A 25,342-nucleotide genomic window follows, 5' to 3' on the forward strand; every position below is an offset into this window, starting at 1 on the left:
GAGTCCAGAGGCTCTCACTCCTACATCTATTTCTTCAGTCATTCACCTTTGGCATCTGTCAGCAAAGCAGTCCAAGTGGCCAGTAAATATAATCTGAAGGTCAGTCTCAGCACCTGCTCTGCACTGTCACGAAAGCAGAGTGTTGCAGAATAGTATGACATCAGCTGTCAGCTGGGTGAGGCCTGTGGTACAAATAACTGCCCTCCTAATCCAGTGCTCTGGCTGGGGTGGGTGGACTCTTACAGGGCTGAGGAGGAGGAGAAAATACACACACACACATATTCAGGACTAAAAGAGAATAAAGACATCTTCCCCATATTGCAACCAGTTTTTCTAAAAGTAAATAGGGCAACCTCCTACTGTCCATACATTATCCTTTTCTGAACACAGAGTCATTTTCCAGAGACTACAGAAAGCAGCTACTGGATTTTTGGAATTTTTAAGAGCCTAACATTGTAATTCAAGCTAGAACTAGAAAGATATCACTTCTAGCTTTTCTGAATTTCCCTACTTGTCCACTACTAAACATTGTTTATGGATAAGCACTCATACCAAAGGCCTGCTCTTCTTTTGTAGGACTCCTAGGCCAAAGAGAATCAAGATTTATTCTAGTTCATGTACAAATGTCAATTCCTGGAATTATGGAATATGCAAGTCACAAAATCTAGTTATTTCATTTTCAGTTTGCCTCATAATCTAAGACCAGTTATTTCTGATGTTTTATTATTAATGGATGGCATCAAAATAAAATCTGTTCAATTTATTTTGGCAAGCACCAAATCACTTCATTCCAAAGCCCTGGTATTAACTGGCTGTTGTCAGTTTTTTCTTTTTGTTTTTTTTTTCTTTTTTGGTGGTACTGAAGATTGAACTCAGTGCCTCACACTTTCTTGAATCATACCCCTAGTCCATGCCTTGGTTTCTGAACTACATTTCAGAAACCTGGGAGTTCCAGCCCTCTACCAACTGCAGTTACCACTGGTTTTCTCTGGTTTGCATTAAGGTTCCTGTTGTGCCAATGCTTTATTCCTGTAATCCTAGCTATCTGGGAGGCTAAGACAAAAGGATCACCATTCAAAACCAGTCCATGCAAAATGTTTGTGAGACCTCCATCTCAACAGAAAAAAGCTGGGTGTCATGGCATGCGCCTGTCATCCCAACTACACGGGAAGCATAAAATATGAGGGTTACAATCCAGATTGGCCTTGGCAAAAGCAATACCCTGTCTGCAAAATAACCAGAGCAAAAAGGGCTGGGTGATGGGAAAAATACATGTTCCAGCCCAGCTACAGATAAACTCCCAGGCATCTTCTTTATAAAATTAGCTCGCTTTAGCTACCACTACCTCCGATGTCCTTTGCACAGGGGATGCGTCTTAGATGTTATTTTATATTTCTTGTGATTGACAATTCATTACATCTACAGCAGCAACAGCCTAAAAATTTATAACTCAAGTTTTATGACAGTTCAGTTCATAAAAAAGAATTAATATCAGGTCTAAATCAATTTTGATGATCTGAATAATAACTAAATAGAGACTATTTGGCAAACACTTACATAGAAATTACTGTGTCAGGCACTGTTCTAGAAGCTTTACAGGTACCAATTCATAATCCCCTCTCTTCTACGCCATGAGGAGGCCAATGACTATCCTTCCATCAGATGATGGAGGAGACATGGTCACAGAGAGCTTAAGCACACTGCCATGGCCATGTGGCCAATGAGCAGCAGAACTGAGATTCTAAGCCATGCAGGTGGACCATTTTCTATGTTCTTTGCCCCCATCCTATGCTGTCTCTCAATCCTTAGTGACATTTTATCTTGATAAACTGTTGTTTTCACTATAATGGGGAAATCTATAAAGAGCAAGAGAGGAAGCCCTAAGCCCCAAGTTTCTCCTTTCCTCTGAAAGTCCTCTTCTAGTTGTATAATGACTCTTACCAAGGCCAAAAATGCAGGACAAGGAGAAAGAACCAAGCTATCACCCTCCTGCACCCTACCCCAGCATGGGTGCCACTTGGCAAACTCTCTTCAGCCCTCACTGATACTCCATTTATGAGCCAAGAAAAAAATGTGGTCAAAAAAAAAAAGCATGAGAAATCACACCAAATTCCAGGCAGCAAGGATGCCCCTCTGCTCACAAGGAGCCCTGATCACTTTGGGGAAGTAGATCTGTTACTGAATTACTCCACAAATTCAAATAGCTCTACTGGCCTTCGGAGACAGCAAAATACAAGATTCCCCATTATAGAGCTGGGAACGTGCCATCCATCAGGTCACAAAGTCTGTCTTTCACTCAGGAGCTCCTATTGAGACTTTCAGGTTTATGAGTCTCATTCAACCCTGGCTAAGTCCTAAGAATTGGTTACACATCCACCTAGGATAGTCCTAAAATAAAGACTTGGCACTATCTCCCCACCCTCACTGCCCTGAGCAAGTCATGAAGCACAATCATGGGATAGTTAAGATACCTTGTCTGAAAGAGAGATACTTCACTGTTTCCTCTGTGGTTTCCCAATGGAGCCTCAACATTCTCCCATGGTCAGGAGAACTGGGTGCTAGCCTGCCTGCTGCATACATAGTACCCCAGAGGCCAAAAGGTTGAGGAATTCACCTAAGGTTTGAAGCCAAGTCAACACCTAGACTTAGATTACAACCCTGGCATCTTACCTCCTGGGCAACTGTCTGCTTTCTTACATTATTGCAAATTTACATATAGAACTTAAGTTTGCATTCACTATCTATATAGATTTTGCTGTGTTCAATGTTGAAGGAGCCCCACAAAATTGCCTGCCCTCTCCTTGTGGAAACCCCAGGATTTTCTGCTATTGTACAATAAGCTGATTATCCATGCTATTATTTTTTATATTTAAAATTATAGAGGTATGACAAATTAGTGTGATGTAACAATTATAAATACCAAATTGCTTTCTGAAGAAAGTTAAAAAGACATGACAGAAGGCCACAAATATTTAGGGGGAAAGAGGCATTAATGTGAAAATTTCAAAACCTATCCCACCAAGAGAACACACATCAATATCCAAACTGACATTACTGAACAGGGTTGGAGCCAGAGAGAGGCATAGATATCCTACTAGCAATGGGTTTAAGACAACTCTTGTCTATTCCAGGAACCCCTCTGTTGAGAGGAGTAGGAACAATGGCCCTCTGAGCTTTGGAGGCATGGTTCACCAGTTTTCTTTCCTGGCTTCTCTTCCAGAACAAAGCAACATTACCAGACTAATCACCATGAATTAGCCACACACAAATGGCTTCTCTTTGTAATTAACAAAACTAGAAATTACAAAGATGATTTGGTAGAATCAAGTGATGCCACCCAGCCTTGAAGAGAATGGTAATATTTGTGACCTTTGGGCATTTGAATTCCAAACTTCTCTATCTGAGCTAGCAAATCACTTGAAGTGGGTTGCATTTTACACATGACATGTTGGCAATCAACAAACAGAAATCAGCTGGGGAGTACCAGAGCCCTGCAGTCCTCCTCTGCATGTCTGCCCAACCTAAAGCTATATGGTAATTTCTGCTGGAAGGCTTAGAAGTCTAGTTTTGATTTGTGAGTGTTTTCAGAAGAAAGAAAGAACGAAAGAAAGAGTTTCAAATTTCCCAAGATAGTCCCTAAAATACCAATCCAGAGAAATTAGGTGTGGAAATACATCAGGCTAACTTTATAGCAAACCAGACTGAAGTTAAATTGCATTTTCTATTAAATACTCTCTATATTTTCCAACAAATGATAAGCTAGATGCTTAAATTATTCCATGTGCAATATATAAATCTATACATTCCTATTTATCACAAAGATTAACACACACATCACTGGCCTCCAATAATCCTAACCCTTCCAATCTTCAGATAACACCTCTTAAGTACCACATCCTCTTGACTGTAATTCTGTTTTATTTGACGTTCCGTATCCTTTTTATGCATCAAGATACAGAAAATGTAAGGAAAGGCATGCTTTTGAAATAGCCCATGACTGAGCCCACATAAGCAACATTTGAGGACCAAGTTTGCAGAAAAAAATACCGCAAAGACAAAATAGACATTAAGGTAAATTTTATGAAACCCTGAGTATTCAATGATAATCTCTGGAATATAGCAGGAGAAGAACCACAGTGAATGACTGGTCAAAGTGTGAAACCCAACCCTCTTTTCCTCCTCCTCCTTCCCCCATATGTCCTGCACATGCAGAGGGATCAAAGCTCTCCCAATGTCAAGAAAAACAGCGTCCCCCTCTTTGGAAGAAAAAAAAAAAAACTCGATTTATCCAGTTGAGGATAATCATAAAATTTCAAGAGGAAAAGAAAGCCACTAGGACAAATCTAAAGGGGAATTTTAATACATTACATCAAATGAACTATTTTCTTACATGATCTTTGGCTGGGATGCAAATCTTGGGAGAGAGTATGTTCCCAGAATGGGTGAAAGTAAGCGACCATTCCGCTGCGGAGAGTATACATGGCCTGGCAATGCTGCAGGGCTTTCTTTTCACAGCACTGAGCTAGGAAGCAGATCCTTGCCTTACAGAGAAGACCACTCCAGGGTTGGTTTTGAGCTACTGCCTGAGCGGTACCGGGGCTCTGGTGGTACACAATGCACATCACTCACTCCACAGATTGTTACTACACCACTGCCTAGCCCAAAGCCTGTCCTGGGAGTCAGATGGGGCAAACACGGAAACTGGTCCATCCCAGCGCTAAGAAGACCCTGTTCAAAATCATTTCGGGCCTCCCAAAAGGTGGGTGGTAGAAAAATAACTTGAGGCTTTCTGGAAAAGTCCTAATTTCTGGATCCCTCCTCTCCCCATCCCTGCCTCACAGAATAGTGGGGAAATTTTGCACATTTTGGCTAGCAGTTACCTTCCCACCTCTTAACTGAAATTCTGTTTAGGTTAGGCCCATGCAACCATGCAATGGGCCTGGATCTTGGTACCTACCTTGGGGACCTCAAATTTACTAAGGTAACAGAGCAAAGCTACTGGCGCTGTTTTTCACTTTTCGGAAACCTCGGCAGAAGCGACACCTAGAGGGAGGAGCGAGAGCCGAGGCTGCGGAAGCGCAATTCACCAGCCATAGGGACAGGAGAGAAGTCTGCGGGGCAGCGCAGCAGAGCACCAACTCTCCAGGGCCTGATGCAGACCTAGCGAGGGCCCAACTCCCCGGGAACTTGCAGTAGACCGACGCGCCGCAGCGGATGCTGGCAAGTTCAAGACATTATGAAAGCCCTACTGCTTCCAGCCGGTTTCTGCCCCTACCTGCAAGAGTTGCAGGACACGAAGTCCTCAGGTGGCAGGCCTCGGGCGAACCCGCGTAGTGCGCGCTGTGACAGCTGCAGGGAGCCCTGAAGGCTCACGCTACGGTCGCCCCCAAACTCCAGACGACAGTCGCCCATAGCGAAGCGCTCTGCCTGCGTCCCCCAGGACCTCCCTTCCTCCCTCCCCAGAAACTTGGAAATGGTTTGCTTTGTTAAAGCAAAGACAGACGGAGATCACTCACAGTACAATCTAAGGACCAAGCTCCAATCTGAATGTCCCCAGCGGGTAACATCAGTTGTTCGCTCCCATTAGCTATGGGCCCCGCAGAAGGAGAGCCGCGTTCTGCCTGGATTCCCTCCTCTCGAGCCTTCAACATCGTGGACCTCCTCGGGGTAGTGTCAGCCAGGAGAGGCGCAGCGGGCCCTTTGGCTGCAGCGAGGAAAAGCAAGTTTCCCCGCAAAGCCGATGGGGGAAGAGGTGTTGAGGACGCCCGCCCGCACCTTAGCCCGGAACCAAGGGCATGGGTCCGAGCCGAGGCCGCTTGAGGTCCGACGACAAGAGCGGCGCCTGCAGGGACTCGAAGCCAAGCGCGAGCATCGGGCTCAGCCCAAGCGGTTCCGCGCGCCATGGGGTAGCCTTGGTCTCCACTGCAGACCCCGGGCCACAAGCCTCGGTGCGCCAGCCTTTAGTAAGAGTCCTAGCCCAGTCAGGCTGACCCGCCGAGCCCTGGCCCTGTGGTCCCGTGCCCGCGGCTAGACAGGCAAACTTGGCTCTCCGGAGCCGGCAGTAAGGACAAGCAAACGCCCGCGCAGGGCCCTGCAGCGAGACGCGGAGCTGCGGTCGCCGGGACCCCAAAGGGGCGCAGAGGCACCCGTTGGCGGCGGCAGTTTAGTAACCCCGTGCCTGCTCCCGAGCTGCTCCCGCTTACCTGCGGCGGCCGGGGCCGAGAGGAAGACCAGGTGGCCGGACCCGGGCAGGAGGGAGGGAGCGCCCCGTGGCGGCGGCGGCGACCTGGTCCCGCGTCCTCCAGTGGATCTCACTGGCTGTTGGTGGGTCCTGGGCACACTAGAGGCTGTTGAGGCTCCACCTCTCTGAGCCACCGCTGCCGCTGCTGTGCCACCACCGCCGCGGCTGCCCTATTTCTGCCGCCGGGACCGGAGCCCGTGACGTCACCCTCCGGGCTCCGCCTGCCCAATCGCCGCCACCTGTGCGCGCCGCCCGCCCGCCTGCGGGTCAGACCCGCGCGGAGCCCGCGGCAGGTGCGCGGAGCAGCGGGGCGCGCACACGGGCCGCAAGGACTCCGGGCGTGTTGAGGTCATCTCCGCCAGCAGAGGTAGGGGGCAGGGGGAGAGCTCACCACCCATGGCTCGCGTGGAGCTCAGCAGGTGACAACCTCCTGGCTCCCATTCCCACACGCCGCTCCTCTCTTAGACGCTCCTTTCCGGGCCAGGTTCCCCAAGGTTGCGCTCTCCAGGTGCTCAACCAGGGCCATTTCTTGTAGAGCCCAGGAAGATACCACATCAAGAGAGCTGTCCCAGGAGTCAAACTCCAGGGATACTTACCCTCCTTTGAGAGCCAACAAATTGTGGAAGAGCAAAGTTTTTATTTTTCTCTTCTGAATCTGCCTTCTCCCAATTGCACAATCTTGTGCGACCCACCCTGGGAATACAAGGGCAATCCCAGATGACCTTTGCCCAGCCTGATCAAAGGGTCCCTTCTTATCCCTAAAACAAGAAACACATTTTCCCTGTTCTGACACCATTCCCGGGCCTGGGGCTCCCGAACTTTTCTGAATCTCTCTGTAACATTCACACCTTTTGAGATCAGTCTTGGTGTTCAAACTGGGAACACCTTTGTAACTAGTCCTCCTCCCCATGGTCATACTGCAGCCTTGGTCTGACACCACACTGGAAAGGAGGTCCTAGCCAGACCCTCCTACCTGGGATAGCCAAGAACCTTTCCAAGGGCCTACTTCCGCTGTGTGGATGCCAGACGGTTTCCTGGTGTAAGAAACAGTGCCCTGTCCATGTGGCTGGGATCTATCCTGGCCTGCAGGAGGGGACGGTAGGGCTTTTCTAAAGATGGAGTTAGTTAAATATCAAGAGAAGGGGAAGAATGATAGAGAAGTGACACACGGAAGAAGAGACATTACATCTGTTCTTTCTACAGCCAAGCCCCTCCTGCATACCAGCCACGGGGCTACTTGCTGGGGATACAGTGTGCTGGGCTAAGATATCCCTGTCTTCACACAGAGTTTTGGTCTGGGATCTAGCCCTCCTACCACTGCCCAGCTGTGTAGCCCAGAGCCACTATATCTGTGCTGTTGACATCAGTTTCCCATATGCAACATTAAGGACTGGATAAAACTGGGTCTTGTGTGTGGTACTAAGAAAGGTAAAGGCTGCTCTACCCTTGGCGCTCTGGGCCTTGGCCAGCCTGATGCTCTCTCAGATTTGACCATGAATCTTTGCCAAGGCCACACATGGCTGAACCTCTGAGGCTGGCTGGAGGCCAGATTTTCTGCACCTGGTCTGGGAAAGGTAGAGTACTTTTCATCTCAGTAAAAAGAAAGAAACACTGGCCTAAAGGAATCAGAGAAGTCTGGGCACGTGCTTTACCTCCCTCTGAAATTCAGTCCTAAATCTGTGGTCAAGATGGAGCCCCATGACAGGTGCCAGTGTCTCATGCCTATAATCCTAGCTACTCAGGAGGCAGAGATCAGGAGGATGACCATTCAAAGTCAGCCCTGGCAAATAGTTTGTGAGACCCTATCTCAAGAAAACTCATCACAGAAAAGAGCTGGTGGAGTGGCTCAAAGTGTAGGCCCTGAGTTCAAACCCCAGCACTGAAAAAAAAAGAAAAAAAGATGGAGCTCCACATCTTAGAAGCTGGCCCCAGACCCCTCTCAGTGGTGAAATATTTCAAAAAGCAGATTTCTGTTCTTAGCTCTTAGCACAAAGTCCCTGAGTAAGCCTAGTGGCCTTGTTATATAATCAAGGCAAGACTTTGTTGGTTTTTGTTTTTTAATAACTCAAAGTCATATGTAAGTCAGGGTCCATAGATTGACCAAGATCAGAAATAGCTATGTGAACAGAACTGGGCTGCTTTAAGCTTTCTAAAGAAGAGGGAAAGTAGTTGCTGTAAACCAGATGTACTGACTATCCCTTAGAGATAATGCTAATATCTGAAGTGAGCTATTGTGACTACTGTGCATAAAATAAGAGTGAAATTATAAGTCACCTTGGAATATAAAAGGTGGAGTGTGAATGACAAACTAAAACCAGGCTCCAGGGAAGCAGCCTCAGATGCCCATAAACTCTGACACCTCTTTGAATTGCTCTGTGCCTTCACCTCCCAGGGCAATTCTTGGTTTAATAATATACCCCAACTTGGAAAACAGGCTAGATTTCACACAGAGAATTTCAGAACTTTCCTGCAACTCTGTTTCAAAACTTGCAAGCACACCATTTCTCAGTAGCCAACTAGGATTCTTTGGGGGGGGAGGAGATTAAGTTTTGAATTTCATAAGATTCAGTAAATTTGGAATGGAAGAGCTATGAACATAAGTTCAGATTATTGTCCCTGGCCTTCAGCCTAAATTACTGGTGAGTGCTTCAACCATACAGATTCAGAGATACACAAAAGGAAGTTATTAATACATTTCTACAAGGTCAAGAAGTTTAAATAAACATCATAATTTTCTTTTTTTACTTTATGAATTTTAGATCCTTTTTATATTTCTACCTTTTTTTCCCTTGGCAATACTTGGGTTGGAAATCAGGGAACCATTTGAGTCATTCCCCTAGCGCTTTTGCTTCAGTTCTTACACGTTCCCCTAGGCCAGCCTCAGACCATGATCCTCCAGAGTAGCTGGGATTACAGGCATGCACCATCACTATTCTTACCAAAACCACAGCCATGTGATGAAAAACTATTGCCAAACAGTGTGCATCTCCTGTAGGTAATTTTAAATGACAGCTACACATCAGGATACCCAGACATGCCACACTGCCTTAGGGATCCAGGAGGAAAAAAGGCCCTTCCTCCAGATTCAACCAAAAATATCTCTATCACTGGCTGTGGGAGCCAGTCATGTGAGAAGGTGGGAAAAGAAAGAAACAGTCTTCCTTATTCTGAATAAACTAATATTCTGCACCCTGTCCAAAAATGTCTTTGTAAATCTTCAAACCAAGGCCTGCATATATAGAAAAAGTAACCTAATGCTCAGGAAAGCCCTGATAAGGAAGGCACCAAACTCAGCTCCTTTCCTGTCTCTGCCCCTCTTGGGCTTGGTAAGGTTTCAGCATTTTGTTTCTTCCTCTCTTATGCGGAAGATAGGGAGAGTTGCTTCTGATGGGAAGCAATCATAAGAAGTGGACTTCTAAGATCATTCTCCATTCTAAAAGACAATGCCTTTATTATGCTAGTATTTACAGAAGTTAGAGCTACTCTGATTTAAAAAGAGCTCTGGTGTTAAAGATTTCCCCTAAGTCTAATAATGCTGATTTCTTAAATGATAATTCATTGAATCATGCAGATATTCAGGGAATGTAGGCAATACATTCAAAATTCTAAACCTAAAATCACCCTCAGAAATAATTGTTTTTAACTTTGATTTAGGGAGAATGGTAGCTAGCAAAGAGATAAGTGGGGAAGCTTTTCAAGGCAATGAAGAAGTAATATAGAGTAGGAACTTTAATTAAGAAGTTGGGATGAATGAGAAAATGCAATAATGAAAAAGGGAGTTGTGAATGGTGAAAGTGGAGAGAAATGAACAATGAAACCCTTTTCAAGGGCATTGTCCAGAGGCCTAAGTCCCATCAAAACCCTAGGCATGAGAATAAGGCTGAAAAGATCTTAGGAAAACTGTGGGTAATCAGAGGAAACTGAGCTCTGTTACTCAAGAAATTCAGTGTGCACAGGGCACAATCCAGGAGAGGACCGGCCTCCAAGCCACAAAATGCCACATCCTCTAGAAGATAAGAATGGGATGAAAGCAGGAGCCTTCCAGGAGGAGAGAGAAGGGAGGGGCCAACTTCCTGTATGCAAAAGGGAAACAAACTAACAAATTTTTGTCTATGGGATTGTTCTCAACAATCAAATATTAGCACAGAAGCTTTTACTACATTGTGATTTTAGAGAGAGTAAGAGACAAAGTTCTCTTCTGGGCAGTGCTTAGAGCAGAGGGATGACTTGATGGGGGGGGTGAAGATATGGGAACATCTGGCAGCAAAGCATTCAAGCAAAGGCACAACAGGATTAAAAGAATGCATGGGGAACTGACTTACTGTGAACCAGGTTGATGGGGTTAATAAGCCAGGGACCTCAATGAAGAGCTGTAGAAGGCAGAGGGGTCAGCAAGGACTTGAGACCTGATCGTTGATGTTATGAGAGTCACTAGAGGGTCTTAAACAAGAAAATGGTATGACCTAATATAAGTTTTTAACTGACCACCCTGGCTGCTATAGAGAGGATGAGTTTGGAAGAGGGATAGTGGCTGATGGCAAGAGTGAAAGCAGAAGAGACCAGCTGTTTAGCTGTTGAGAGGTACAAAGTCCTGTCCAACCCATAATTATCAATGCCATCACATCAACACCTGTTTCTTTTATTTTTTTTATTTTTTTTTATTTTGTGTGCCTCATGAGAGGGGCACAAACATTACATAAGTTCTCCCAACAAATAGGGACTGAAATAAGTCTTCCTTCCCAATCACATCCCATCAACACCTGTTTCTTAACGGTATGGATACCTGTTCTAGTCCTTGTACAAATTATTTGGCCTAATCCTCACAACTCTGTTAAGATCTCCATTTTATAAATTAAACCCAAACAAATTACACAGCTCACCTAAGTCAATTTGACTGGCAAGTGACAGAGTTAGGAATCAATTCAGAGCCTTTCCTTGTAATCACTATGGTGATTTTGTATCAGTTACGCACTGTGGTTGGAGACAAAGCAGCTAACACATATCTCAAATTCAAGTCCTACAAATAGGTGCCTGGAGACCCTTCTGTTCTGAATCTATTGACATATTTACTTAATTGTCCTCATCAGGAACCCATGCCATATAAAATCAAAACCAAGCATGCAATCTAGAGGCCACGGTAGGCACTGTTGGTTGCATACTCAAAATACATTTCTCTCTTTTTTTCTGCTGATAGCATGTGGATCCTGTTCAGGCATCTCACCTTCAGCTTCAGCCAATCCTGGAGGTTTTGCCAGGAACAGGCTAAGTGGTGAGCAGAGGACTCAGTGCTCTCCAAGGAGATGAAGAGAAAGTCTTCTGGGGAATAAAAGAGAGGAGCAGGAGGGCTTAGTATGACTTTCCCCTCTTGATACTGCTATTAACTATAGGGGACCTCTAGCTCCATGGCCACCACCTGTGATCATGAGAACAGCTATGTTGACTCATGGAGGATGGAAAAAGGAAGGGAAAGAAACCAGGTCCTTAGTTAGCTGCTAAAATAACCAACTGTGAAGCTCTTCTACCTTAAGACTTCTTTCCCTTATTACTCAAATCAGTTGAGTTGGGATTTTCCATTACCTGCATTATGTGGCTGGCTTCAGAAGTGCCACACAGGAGGCAGGTGTTATTAATATCAACATCAACCCCACCTTGCAGGTGGAGATGTTTTGCACATTATTTGCCCCTTAACTCCGTGCTAGTCAAATGCTGAAGTCTCTTAACTCAAACTCAGTACTCAGATGATTGCAATTTTCAGTTATGGAGACTATGTAATTAACCAGAACACTCTTATTTCCTAATTGTACTAGATAAAGACAGTGGGCACATAACAACTGACATGACAGGATGCTTTAAAGCTGACAAATGCATGCTGAGCCATATGTGACTTGCAAATGCCTCTCACAACAACCCTCCTCAAAAAAATTTAAAATAGTTTTGCCATTTTGATGTAATATGTGACAAAGGAATGATTTATACTTTTAAACAAATTATTCTACAGCACTATATTAAATATTGCCTTCTAAAGTTTGTTTTAATGCAATCAGGGATAATATAGTCATTACAGACATTTCATTTTGTATCATTTAACAACAAATAGGCAATGATTTTCATTAAATTCCATGATGAGAGCATGATTTTCTGACAGACACACTAAAAATGATGTTAATATATAGTTTAGGGACTGGCTTTAAATTGAAAAGTATTGGCATTGCATTAATTATGGGCAAAAACTGACTTCCAAGAATTGACATCTAAAATTCTGAAATTTTATGTTTAAAAACACTACTGTTTCATTTTTATAAAGCCTATGTTTTATTTATAAATGACAGGAAGGGAAAGATTTCAGGCCATTATTTGTAAGCACTCTGCAAATAACACATTGTAGGTGTGAATAAAGTCTTTATTCTCAACAAGTGAAAAGCTAATTGGATATAATTGTCACCCTATTTTCTTTTTTTAACACTGGTTTTGAAGTTCCAAAGACATCTTGATATTCTATATAAGGATTTTTATCAGATGAGTGCAATTTACAGATTGGCAAAGGTAATTTTAAAGCAGAATTGTAGACTTGCCATTTTTTGCTCTTAATTATCTTGTATTTCATCATGAGGTTCCTTATGTTTCTAGTCTTTAAACAGTCTATTATGAGCACAAATCAAACATATATGACTAAGAAGAAAACAATTTAAAATTCTAACAGTCTCAAGCAGCCAGCAGTCAGTGCTTTTCAGCCAAAAGAAAAACCACAAGTAAAAAAAAATCAGGAGAATCCTCAGCTAACCTCCTCTTACCCACGATGTGTGCTTACTTATCACACACAAAAAGGCTCCCTTTCTCCTATTCGTAAATGAAAAAACTCTTACATTATATACCAGTTACTGCTTTTCATTAAACTTTTTATCTTGAAATAATTATAGATTCAATACAGTTGCAAAAAACGACACAGAGGGATCCTGTGTACTTCTTTACCCAGTTTCCTCCAGTGGTAATTCCTTGCAAAACCATGTGCGGTATCACAACCAGAATATGGATCTTAACAGTTAAGAACCTTTCCATCACAAGAATTTCTCCTGGGGCCTTTTTATATAGCTACCCCACCTCCTTGTCCTCTGCCCTTCCCCCATCCCTAATCTTTGGAAACTACAAATCTTCTCATTTCTATAATTTAGTCACTTCGAGAATGTAACAAAAGGAAGCACAATATGAAGCTTTGAAAATTGGCTCTTCTTCACTCAACATAATTACCCCAAGGTTCATCTGAATTGTTTCATGTGTCGATAGTGGGTACCTTTGTATTACTGAGTAGTACTCCGTGGTGCAGGAGGGCCACAGTTGTTTAATCACCAGGGAAGCTTCTGGGATTTGGTTATTATAAATAAAGTTGCTGTAAACATTTGTATGAAAGTTTTTATGTGATTATATATTTTCACATCCCTGGGTTAAATGCCCATGAGTACAATAACTGGTTTGTACAATAATTGCATTTTTAGGGCTGTTTTAATAAGAAGTGACCAATTTTGAAAAAAAACATTTCACAAAAACAGAGGAAAAAAAAGAATTAGCCAAACTATTTTCCAGAATGGGTGTGTCATTTTACATTCCCACCAGCCATGTGCACATGGTGCATTTCTCTGCAGCCTTCCCCACATCTTGTGTTACCACTATTTTTGGTTTTGGTGGTTATGATAGCTCATTGTGGTTTTAATTTGCATTTCTCTAATGCTAATGACGATGAACATCTTTTCATGTGTTAATTTGTCATCTGAATATTCTCTTTGGGAAATGTCTCTTCATGTCTTTTGACCATTTTCTATTGGATTTTGTTTTTTCACTATTGAGCTTTGAGAGTTCTTATACATTCTTGATGCTATTCCTTGATTTATATCCAATTTTAAAATGTTTTATTCCACTCTATAGCTTGCTTTTTCATCCCCTTAAGTCTTTTACAGAGCAAAAGTTTTTAATTTTGAGGCAATCAAAATTTATCAATTTTTCCTTTTATATATATCATTTTGGTGTCAAGTCTAAATCCAAGATCTCAAAGATTCTCTCCTATTTTTAACAAGTTTCATAAGTTTACATTTAAATCTGCCATCTATTTCAAGTGAATTTGTGTAGAAAATCTAAGTCTCAGGACTTAGGTCAAGGTTCACTTTTTTTCCCCTTACAAATGTCCCATTTGCTCCAGCACTATTGTTGAAAACATTCTTTCTTCCACTGATTGCTTTGTACCTTTCTCATGAATTTTCTTTTCTGTAGTATTCTTGTCTGGTTTTGGTATCAGGGTGATATTAACTTCATAAAATGAATTGGTACATATTCCTTTCTCTTCTGTTTTCTGTAAGAAATAGTTTAAAATTAGTGTTATATTTTAAATATTTGGTAAAATTCTCCAGTGAAATCATTTAAACTGGAGTATTCCTTTTGGGGAAGTTTTTAATTATCAATTCAATTTCCTTAATATTCATGAAACTGGAGTTTTGGACCCAAGGCACAAACTCCTGAGATTTCATATGCCAGGTCCAGCCATCTGCCCCTAAACACCAAATAAAGGGACATGGTGAAGACAGAGGAAGGAGGTTTACTACATAGCTCAGGACATGCTATGGTGAGGCAGAATAAGCACTCAGCTCATCTTCAGCCATATTCAGGGTACCAACATGAGCTACAGGTTAAAGTAGACAAAAGAACTGGGGGTAGGGGACAAAAGCATGCATAGTTAAAACAGTCCCAGTCCCAGGTGTGTTCTGGTTGACCATTATTTCAGTTCAAGGTCTCCCAGAGGGGTTCCAGAGATGTTACCATTGTCATCACTTGAGGGGAGCCATCTGGTTCCCATGAGGTTACTCCTGCTCCAGGATGCAGCCTCATCATTATAGGTAATTGCCCTCATTTGGAGGGGTGGCCTGCCCTACAAGTCTCAATCATTTTCATGGGAAGTTTCAGTCCCTTGTCATAAAGATGTTATCAGTTCTGTCCTTTCTGGAATCGAAGGTAATTGCAAAGTGACTGCAAAGAGAATGACTTTAGAGCAAAGACAGACACAAAATGGAGGTAGGGATGCCAAGCTTCTCCTTTTTCTAGTTAATTTGTAGGCCCAAGTAAGGAATAAGTGCTTTTCAGCAAAAGCAGTTTAATCACCTCTAACATTCATAGGATTGTCCATATCAACTATTTAATACTGAGTGGAAGTTTGTTTTTTGAAGAACTGGTTCATTTAATCAAATTTGTGTGTTTATGGTGTTACTTTATTCTCCATCTGATGTCTGCCAGGTCTGTGGAGATAGTACCTATATCATTCCTCATATTGATAACTTGTGGCTTCCCCCTTTTTTTGTTAGTCTTGTTAGAAGTTTATCAATTTTATTGATTTTTTTTTTCTAAGAACCATCTGTTTCACTGATTCTCTCCATTGGTTTTTCATTTCTGTTCTTATTCTTTATTATTTCCTTCCTTCTGCTTGCTTTGAGATATTTCGATATTTTCCTAGGTTCATGAGGCATCAGATTAAATATGAAACTTCCTCTTTTCTAGTGTATACATTTAATACTATAAATCTTGGTACAACTTTGTGTCTTACCAATTTTGACATGCTTTGTTTTCATTTTCATATGGTTTAATTAATTTTTTTTATTCCTCTTGAGACTTCCTCTTTGACTCATGGTTTATTTGGAGTGTGTTGTCTTGTTCCAAGTGTTTGAAAAATGTCCTACCTTTCTGTTGTGGATTTCTAATTGGAGATCTTCGTGGTTGGAGAACACACCTATTATGATTTAAATTCTTTTAAATTTTTTGTATTCCAGAATAAGGTCCATATTAGCATATGTTCTGTGCACATTTCAAAAGAATGTATGTTCTGCTGTTGTGTGGGGTGTTCCATGGTGGTTAATTAGATCTTATGGTTGACAATGTTGAATTCTTCAGGATCCTTGCTGATTTTCTGCCTTGCTGTTTTATTGATTATTAGGAGGAGGTTTTGAAATCTCTAGCCATATTTTGATTTTCTCCTTTCAGGTCTCTGTTTCTGCTTCTCATATCTTGCAGCTCTACTGTTTTATGCACACACATGTAAAACTGCAGTCATCTTGGAGGGCTGGCTCTTTTATTATTATATAATGTTCCTCTATAGCTCTGCCATTTGCTTTACTCAGAAGTCTACATTTTCTGCCATTTCAGATTCTTTTGATTCCTGTTTCATACTTTTACATTCATCCTGAATGTATTGTAGGATGACCCATTCTACAAATCTCTGTATATAGAACATTTGCATATAATTGAAATGTCAATGATTAAGCCTGTCATTTTATTGTTTGTTCTCTGTGTTTCTGTTTTCTCTGGAATTCTTTTTTTTTTCCTGTTTTATTTTTCCTGCCTTCTTTTGAGTTACTCCTACTTTCTTAGAATTTCAGTTTGATCTCTCTGTAGTTTTTCTGAGTCTATCTCTTTATATGGCTTTTTTGTGGCAGCTCCAAGAATCAAATAGTGTTGGGTCTGGAGACCTAAGGCAGATGAGTGAGTATCCCATTCCCCCATGGACAGCACTATGATTCCTGCATCCTGAGAAGGAGGTGTAAATCTGCACTTCTGCATTCTGAAGAGGAGACACACGGTCTCATAGATCTGCCACAGGGCTGATGAGCAAAATACTCATCAAGATTGTTTCCCCTCCCCCATAAGGGGCAAACAGACCAGTTCATCTAAGAAAGCCTGTGAATCCACGGCCAATGAAAAGAGGCCACCTAACCCTTATCCAAACTCAGAGTTAAAACAGCCATAAAAACCCCAGCCTCCACCTGAGCAGTGAGCTACCAGTTTCCAGGCTCCACTGCATGCTTTTCTAGAGAGAAAGCCTTTTCTTTCTCTCTAATAAATCCTACTTCATATACCAGCTTTGGCTCACAAATCAATCAACAGCCTCACGAGCCAGTTCTCTGGCCTGTTAAGGCAGGGACCCTCAACACCAGCCCACAACACTTCAAACTGGCACAAAACAATAACATATACATAATTTATTAGTCTACTGGCTTAGTAATTTCACCAGCTTAAGTACAGTACAGGACTCTTTACCTCCCTAACCTCTTCCTGTTCATAATTAAACTTATATTTGGAACCACATCAGATAATATTCTAATTTTTGCTTCAAACAGCAGACATTATTTAGAAAACTCAAGAGAAGTCTATCCATATTTCTGTTTACCATGTTCTTTTGTCCTTCTTTATATGCTAAGATTTTTTTTCTTTATTTCCTTTCTTTCTAGAAAACTTCCTTTAGACATTTGTTTAGACTTGTTCTGCTTGAGACAAATTTTCTTCATTTTCCTTTTCTTAAGAATGTCTTGATTATGTCTCTGAAGGACATTTTCTTTGAAGATAGGGCTCTGAGTTGATTAGTGTTTTCTTTCATCAGTTGAAAAGGCTGTGCCACTTCTTTCTGCTGTCCAAAATTTCTGAGAAAATCCTCTGTCATTCAAATTACTTTTTCCATATAGATAAAGTGTCATTTGTCTCTTGCTGCTTTCAAGGCTTATTTGCCTTTAGTTTTCAGAAGTTTCCTTATGATATAGCTTGGTGTTGGTTCACTTGGACTTATCCTATTGAGTTTGCTAACGTTTTTGAATCTATAGGTTGAGTTTTTTTGCCATTTGGGGGAAGTTTTCAGCCATTATTTCTTTTAGTCTTTTTTTGGTCCTTCCCCCTTCTCTCCTCTCCTTCCAGCACCCTGATAACACAGATCCCACAGAGATCAAACTATTTCCTCTACTTTGTTCAGACTGGATAATCTATTGTTCTAGCCTCAAGTTCACTAATTATCTCCTCCATCTCCTATAATATGCTATTGAGCTCATCATCCATTATTTTTTTTAGTTGTTTTTCAGATTTAAAAGTTTTGTTCGATTCTACTTCACAGCTTTTGTTTCTTTGTTGAGGCTATTTGTTTTTTCATTTATTTCAAATACATCTGTAATTATTTACTGAAACATTTTCATGACGGCTGCTTTAAACTCTTGTCAAATAATTCTTCTACCTCTGTCAACTAAATGTTGGCATCTATTGATTGTACTTTTCTTTCTTTGAGATCTTCCTGGTTTTTGTATGATGAATTATTTTCCAATAAAAACTGCACATCTGGAATATTTTGTTTAGAGATTCCAGATTTTACTTAAACCTTCTGTTTTAGCCACTTCTACTGACATTGCTGTAGTAGGAGAAGGAGGAGGGGCTACTTCAAAGTGAGTATAGAAGTCCAGTCTCAGTACTCAGCTTTCATTGACACATGAGGGAAGGAGGCCACTTGTTTTTGCTGGGCAGGATAGGGGTTCTACCTGTGCTGATGCTTTCCTGCAGGTAAGGACAAAAATGCCTCATTATAGATCACCACGTGGCCTCTACAGACATGGCAAGGTGGAGGAGGTAGAGGAAATACCTATGTACCTGGGGAGAGGCAGTGTTAGCAGGGGCCCTGACTCTCTCCTAGGCATCCTCTAATGCCATCTATGTGGGGAAGAGAAAGGATGTCTTGTTCCTGATGGGGTGGAAGTCCAGGCTTCCTACTTGGCTACAGTGGTTTGTGAGTGTCCCACAAAGGTTTGTGTGTTAAAGTCTGGATCCACAGTCATGGCGTTATTGGGAAAGTCCAGGCACATGCTCATGTTCTTCTCTCTCTCTCTCTCTCTCAAATGTGATGTTTCTTCCTTATAAGTTGATTTGCTCATGTAGTTTGTCATACAAGCTAACATATTAGGTTTCTAACACTATTCTGGTAGGGAGACTGGGGTACCTCACTGCAGCCTAGTGCGTGAGGACGTCTAGGGTCCTCACTTGACCTTTGTTGGTATATGTAGGGATAGGGTCTTTGGCTAGCCCATCCAGTTTTCTCCAACCCCAAGTGAACAAATAAGATGTGTGAAGTTCATAGGATGAGCTTGGAGAGGGGCAGAGTTTCCCAGGCAGATAAAATAGTTTTTGCCCCTTCTCTGAGAGACCATCACCTGTCTTCAGAGCTTGTCTTGCTTCCAAAGCAAATCCAGAGCTTTAAGTAAGGAGGTTACAGATAGGACAGAAGAAGAAGGGGAGGACTCTACCCTAGGGAGTCGGCAGAAGCCCCATCTGGCAGGTAAGAACAGTGGACAGGGAAGACCTCCCACCAGCCCTTGTCAGAGTATGCCTTCTTTCTCTCCACCACATTCTCTCCAATGGCCCAGGTTCAGCAGGTGCCACAACAAGTTAACAACTCAGCTTTCATCTGCCATCTTGTGTCTACCAGCACTGGGTGTGCATCCACTCACACTCTAGGTGTGAGACAAATGTGGTCCCGCCACCCAGAAGGTCTTCCCACAGACTCTGAAAGTTAGCACCACAGACAGGGACATTCCCCAGGTTCCAGTCTCCTGGCCCAGGCTCTTTGAACCAGGAGAAAGAAAAGTGACTTTTGCAAATAAGAAGAAAGACTGCACTGTTCTGATTAACATTTTAATGCAGGCCCCATTCACAGCCACCTCAGGTATGCTAAGCAAACACAAAAGTGACAACAGCTTGGATGCAATGACAGAGGAACCTGCAGTTATCATGGCGACAAGGTGTGGATTGCCCTCATGCCATTTGTTAAGGCTTTTCACTCTGATGGTGCATGAAATTATCCACCCTGACAGAGCTGTGCCTACATTCTTGCCAACTAGCAAGGTGGCATCCTCATTGCCCCCTGGTCACAAGTCCACCTGGAGGGGTGTGATTAATGAGAAGCTCATAAAACCTGGGGGAATGGGCCATCCCTGATGCCCTAGAAGAGTGACACTGCCATTCACAGCCACATTAATCACCACATGTCAATCCTGCTTCCTCACTGTCACACCTTAGTGAGCCACCCATGGCTTTCAAGATGGTTTCTAAGACAGCACTATCAGCTGCTCTCAGGGACACCTTGCACCTAACTCCAAAGCAAGGTCAGAGCGGCTCTCTAATTACCCCAGTACACTCCTGGCTTTGAGATCTGCCACCAGGGTGAAGAAAAGGAGCAGGGGTGTTTACCTCAGGAGAAATACTAAATGTGGAATGCTGACCTGATTCATTTTACAGCTGTGGTCTGTTTTGATTTGTTCGTAATTTTCTACACTACTGCTTTCAATTTGATACTGTCTGGGCCTGGGATGACAATAAGAATGGGATAACAGATGACAAGCTCAAAATACTGAACACAATCGTACTCACCCTGCATGTATGTATAATCAGTATGTCACTTGGAAGGAGAATCCATTGGCTACTGGGCAAAGTTGGGACTGTAAAATGTCACAGAATTTAAGATGCATTTCTTATACACTTAGGAGCTATCATCATAGCTGCCTAACTATTCTTGAGGGGAAACTAGGCTTAATGTTTCATAATCAGTTGTCTTAGTCAAATGAATTAAAAGTTCAAAAAGAGGTACTGGAAGAATTTCCAGATGACCCCTCCTGCTTTGTTTGGCAAGGAGTGCTACATTACTATTGTGTAGGTTATATACCCCCAAACAATTCCAGGTTACAAAATTCCATATTCTACATTTTGATGTAGGGCCTCCAAGAGTAATGAAGTCATTGCCCTACAACCATATGTACTGATTGAGCATATTAAGAGTTAATATTCCTAAGGACCCATGGAATGTCACAAAAATGGATCACTAAGATCCAACCACATAGTGACCACATGAATAGGTAGATCCATGAAATACAAATAGAGCCAACTTTCTGTTATCTGTCTCAGTAAGACAAAGGCCCATTCCATTTACTCTATTGGATAGAAACAAGCATGTTATATACTTGTGTGTTATATACTTGAATATCATTAAAATTCCCTATATTTAATAGCTTCTTTAAACATGATCTTTCTTTGATGAGAGGCACTTCAGCATGCTTTTAGGAAGACAGCGTTACATCATTTATTAAAATGGAAGATTTTAAATACTCTGAACAGCACTTCTACTTTTAAGAATTAATCCTATAAAATTTAATGTGTATAAATACATTTGAATGTTTGTGTATATATGTGTATGTATATATACCCATACATATACAAAGATGTTTGTTGTAGTATGCTTTTAATAGTAAAAATAAAAGAATTTTTATTTGTATGTATTTGGGATTTGCTAAACAAATTATAGTATATGTATGTGTATATACATACAATGAAAAATATGCAGCCTTTAAAAAATCCACTATAGCTATTTGTATTTGTAGAAGACTACTTTTTTTTTTTTTTTTGATTCTGAGAAACTCTCAAATATCCTTCTAATGTTTCAGGAACTAACTATTATGTGATTCCCTTTTCTCAAGGCAAAATAAAGCCCCACTTCCCTGCTTTCCTTGCAGGTAGGACACAGGTATGCAACCTGATTTCACTAATGAGACATACTGCACAAGACTTCAGAAGGAAGTGAAGCAGGCTCAGAGAGGGGCAACATTTTGCTGATGAGAGCAATGGTAAGAAAGATCCTTCAGCATGTGCACAGCTGAATTTCTGACACAGATATGGAACCAGTGTTAGCTGAGGGGCAGTATCAGCAAAGATGGGCTCCTGGAAGAGCCAAGTACAGCATCTGTGACAGCAGAGGCTGCTCCAGTGTCCTTTTCTCATCAGGATGGTTCCACAGGGTGGGTTTGATCATTGTTCCCCAAAGCAGAGATCCCACTTGTTCTCTAACCCTTCAACACTTCTGTGAGCTATCCAGTTTCCTTCACTGAACTCCTTTTCTTCCTAATGAACTGAGTCAGCTTTCACTGCCCAGAAAAAGCCATGATACATCATCTATAGACTATCATTTCAATTTTTCAATAATCTCCACTTCTGTATATGGAGATCCTCTAAGCAATAATTCAAATGCCAGGCTTAAATCTTCAGAACTCAACAGGAGGATGCACATTCAAGTTTTACAGGTGTCCCTGCGTGAGAGCTCCTAGCCCCATTTAAGGAGCATGACCATCTATCTCTGTCTGCACAGTAGGACATACTTGTACAATTACACTGAAATATCTTATTGCCTCATGTTCTTGTTGTCTTATAAAATTAAAAATAAAAAGAAAATTAGAATGGTGGTAGTTACTAGAAGACCAGGCCTCATATACTTAATAAAACTGGAATGAAAAAACCATTGGGGCACTACAAGGAGCAAGTCTTTAGCTTTGATGTGCTACTTTCTCATGGGATATAAGCTAGTGAACTTGGTGCTCAGCTGCAAAGTAGAACAACAAAATGTAAGAATGTGAATGAGATGCCAGAATAATTTAGATCTCTGAGAATGCAATCACGTTAGAAAATGTATGTCTATTATTCACTTTTGCATATTTAACTTTTGAATGTCTTTTCAGACATGTATTCTATATGAAAGTAGGAGACTGTCCATTTATTCTAAAGTAAAATAAGACAGATGCAGGTGAGTGTAGAGGCTTAAACCCTGCTTTCAAGCATATGTGTATGTATTATTTTATATAGGCATTGAAAAGAATCTAATGTCTACCCTTCTTCAGGCTGAGATGGTAAAGGAATTTCCCTTGTTGCTTCATGCAGCCTTGAGTTGTTTGAAATTTTATAGCATAATTTTACATACTGCTGTAATCATCAAAAGTCTTGAAGATATATTAATTGTGAAGAAAATGTATGATAGGTCTTTAGACCTTTTCAAAACTGGGGCCATTGGAAGGGGCTCAGAAGGCCTCTGTCTTCTCTTCTTTGAGCAGATATGTGGTCTGGTGCCTGCCATGCCCCTCTCTGGGTTGTATGTCTTGATCCTTAAATTTTTTTGGTGGGGTGGTTCACACACACACTATCATGGCAGTCCTGTGAATTTCCTCACAATGAACAGAGGGCTCAACCCACCAGTGAGACACAGAGAAGCCAATAGATGCAGGAACTGTGCCCTGTCTTAACAGACAATGATGCAGTATGATGTGAACAAGATTAATTGATTGTCCTGCTTCATGAAGTGAGATCCTGCCCTAAAGGGAACATAGGCCACCAAGCTCACAAAGATCAGAGACAACAGGGTGAAACCCTCACTACCCTCATGCAGGAAGAAGGTGACAGCTTTGCACTGATTCAGGAGGGGACAAAAAAGCATGCAAAGACTCAGGACAGAATGAAACTGTTCTTATTTTAGTGTTTTGCTGAGAGGCACCTGATCCTTTCTAATATTTCTTTATTTTTCTACTAAATTAAAGAATGAGATTTCCTAAATTTGTGTGGCAATCAAAATAAAATGATGGAGGAAAAGGAGGTTAAGTTTCTTTCACTTTGTAAAATGCATCCTTTCCAAGGCTACAAAATGTGCTTTGCTAGGAGAAAAGCAGGTTCATTGAACTTGAATGCCTGGTTGTCCAAAGGAGATGTGTAATCTATGCTTTCAGCCGAAGCAGGCTTTCTGGTTACTAGAGTTCAAGTCTGCAGCTGTGCTGAGAAAGACCATTCCAGTTCTCATCCTTGCCTTTGTTCCAGCTTCTAAGTAAAAAGCTAAAGTTTTCTTTTTCTTTTAACCCTGTGGCAGGACCAGGGAGTGAACCATGAAACCTGCCACAGAATTAGTGTTCGTGTTGAGCTCCCCCTCCCTGGTACTTGTTAATATTTTGGTGGGCTTTAGCCCCTGTGGACTACAGTCCTCTCCTTCTGGTTCAGCGTCTCCATTCTCCAGAGCCTCTGCCAACAAGGCTCAGAGGCTCTCCAAGTGACAGCAACAGTGCCACTGCTAGAATGAGGATGTGCTACACTAGTAATCCTCTCTGCTTACGTGGGGTTGTTGCAGGGGTGGGGAGGAAGAAAGACCAATCCCAGGTTGCTCACTTACTGTTCACTTAAGTGAGACCAAGTAACAACCCCTTCTTTCCCTCTGACTTTTTAACAGAGGCACTGCTGGGAACCTGCTCTGTTCTTTTTTCCCATCTGCCTCATCCCAGGCCCCTAACTTGTCTTCTTCCTGTCCCTAACCTGCTTGGGACCCAGGAGGCTAACCTCTATGGACTGTGGAAGCATCCACCAGCTCCCTTTTCCTTTGGCTCTGGTTGGATTCTGCCAGGAAGCAGGAATAAGTAAGAGGACAGAGGAGCAGGTGTGAGATGTTTCCTTGGGCCCAGTCACTCTGGCTCTTGCTCCTGCCAGGTGGCCTAACTGCATAGCTTTCGCTCTCATCAGGTTCTGCTAACATTATTTTCTCCCCTGTCCCTCTGGTGCTCTGGTAGTAATAACTTCCCACTCTTCCTCTCTTTTTTTTTCTTTGCTTTTATGTGATACAATAGTCTTCTCAGTAAAACCTCTTCATTTGACCCAGTGGGTGAAGTTCATCTTCCTTAAAATCCTAACTGGCACAACTCCACCCTTTTGCTTCCAGAACCTTTTTCTTCATAAGAGGGAGATGCAGAGGAACTGAGTATATACCTCATCTATTGCTGCTGGAATGAGTGAAGCACCAAGAGATTATCATGGTGCCAGGATGATGTGAAAAGTGCCTGTCACCAGGAATATGCAGCCAGCACCAATGCAGGAGTCTGGATTCCTTCTCAAAAACCACACCCAAGAGCAAATATTCCTAATCGAGAGTAAGAGTCACTGAGGAAACGGGGATGGCATCTCCAATTAGAAACCCTACTTGTTATCTTCCATTCGTTCACTCAATCGATGTTCTTTGAGCATTAGTATAATGGCTGACTAGTGTTCCCCCCAGAAGACATGTCCATGTCCTTATCCCCAAAATCTGTGGCTATTACTTTCCATGGTAAAAGCTGTGATCGAGGGCTTGAAGAGGAAGAGTTCATACATAATTATCTAGGTGGGCCCCAAATCCAATGACAAATTATCATCGCAAGAGTGAGGGGAGGAGTTTCAAAGAGGAGTAAACAGTGTGACTGAGGGAGATGAGATTGGAGTGTTGCAGCCACAAGCTAAGGACAGCTGGAGTCATGAGAAGCAGGAAGAGGCAAGGACATTTCTTTCCCTAGAGCCTCAGAGGGAGCATGGATCTAACAATCCCTGACTTAGAACGTCTGACCTCCACGATGCAAGAATAAAGGTCTGCTGTTTTAAGCCACTCTGTGCATGAAGTTTGTTACAGCAGCAATGGGAAATGAATACACTAAACACTGAGGA

General features: G+C 42.2%; 1 protein-coding gene and 1 long non-coding RNA gene across 3 annotated transcripts in view; one reads left to right on the top strand and one right to left on the bottom strand.

Annotated features, from left to right (window-relative positions):
* Nucleotides 1–6,421, bottom strand: part of Fstl4 (follistatin like 4) — a 386,297-nt gene extending 379,876 nt beyond the window's left edge. The window contains exon 1 of one of the 2 annotated variants that reach the window (XM_074057277.1): nt 6,204–6,329. The gene's annotated coding sequence lies outside the window, so the exon portion shown is untranslated. Of the gene's footprint in view, nt 1–6,203 lie in introns of both variants that reach the window. The other variant, XM_074057275.1, reaches the window with a different exon arrangement.
* A 58-nt stretch (nt 6,422–6,479) lies between these two features.
* On the top strand, nt 6,480–25,342 carry LOC141418158 (uncharacterized). The gene is made up of 3 exons (XR_012442866.1): nt 6,480–6,608; nt 21,583–21,693; nt 24,588–25,342. It is a non-coding gene; the product is annotated as an uncharacterized lncRNA (long non-coding RNA).

The sequence above is a fragment of the Castor canadensis genome, chromosome 16, assembly GCF_047511655.1.
Source record: "Castor canadensis chromosome 16, mCasCan1.hap1v2, whole genome shotgun sequence".
Lineage (NCBI taxonomy): Eukaryota > Metazoa > Chordata > Mammalia > Rodentia > Castoridae > Castor > Castor canadensis.